The sequence below is a fragment of the Camponotus floridanus genome, unplaced genomic scaffold, assembly GCF_003227725.1.
Source record: "Camponotus floridanus strain SB8 unplaced genomic scaffold, Cflo_v7.5 scaffold57, whole genome shotgun sequence".
Lineage (NCBI taxonomy): Eukaryota > Metazoa > Arthropoda > Insecta > Hymenoptera > Formicidae > Camponotus > Camponotus floridanus.
The window spans coordinates 1-1209 of NW_020229736.1; positions in this window are offsets into that span (position 1 = coordinate 1).

The following is a 1209-nucleotide window of genomic DNA, read 5'->3' on the forward strand; positions in this document are numbered from 1 at the left end:
TATTTTATATTATAAACATATACTAGAGCCTTTAATATGAAAAACAATTAATATTAAAATTATGCTTTATCCATAATATTATAATTAAAAAGTTTATAGCAAAAATATTGAGGCATGTTACAATTAATTAAGAAATTGTCATATGAGAACATTTCTTTAAGATATTTCGAATAAAACATAATTTTGAAAAATAAAAAGTATTTTAAAAATAAAGATATATAATGATAAGTTAATATATCGCATAAAACATCTATGGATGATAATTTACACACATAAATATACAAATACACAGAATTAATTTACAGAATTAATTTACTTACTATTAAATTCTTTATATTTTCGGCTAAAATACATATATTCTCGTTGATCTGATATTAGTAAAGATAGCATATTTTAAGCTGTCATTAAATTTCACACTTGCTGCATTATGAATTATTATAGTTACTCGTTCAATCAGCATTTGTCTATCAACAACAGATAAATTGAAATTTTCTTGACTGATGTCACCAAAAACTGGAATTAATTTCTTAAAATTTAAAGACAGCTTTTCTCGTAATTTATCAAACAACTAAAATGGAAATTATACTACATAAAATATTTTTTATAAAAAATTTGTCATAAATTTGAAGTATTTTTAAACGCAAAAATTGTAAAATAATTTGATGACTTCTCCTACAATTTATTATTGTTAATGTTTCTCCATGTTTCATTTTATATAATTTTTATTAGTATGTTATAATAATATTTCTAAAAATATTGTAAGTGTGTTTTGTAAGAGCAAATTTATTGGTAAACTTAACATTTTTCTCAAGTCTTTCGTTAATGTTTATGCCTTTTTTAGGGCACATTAATATAAATATTTCTCGAACATCCGGGCAAGATCTTAATATCTTTTCGATGTACACTTTGCCTATAAATCCTGTTGCACCTGTCAAATATACTTTGTCCAGCGTAAATGACGGAATCGACTTGGCTGGATCGATTGTATTCTTACCCATCGTTATTAAAATGAAAGAAACAGAATAGTATTAATAAGAGCAAAAAATATATGAACATATATCTAAAAAAGCTTTTGTTCTTTCTAAATCGATATCGTTACTGAATAGTAATCTAAGACTTCGATTATATATACATAATAAAGCTAAACACGTGACTGAAATTGTATGTATCCATAAATCGAAAATAGTCGAGGTCAAAGCTAAAAGAATA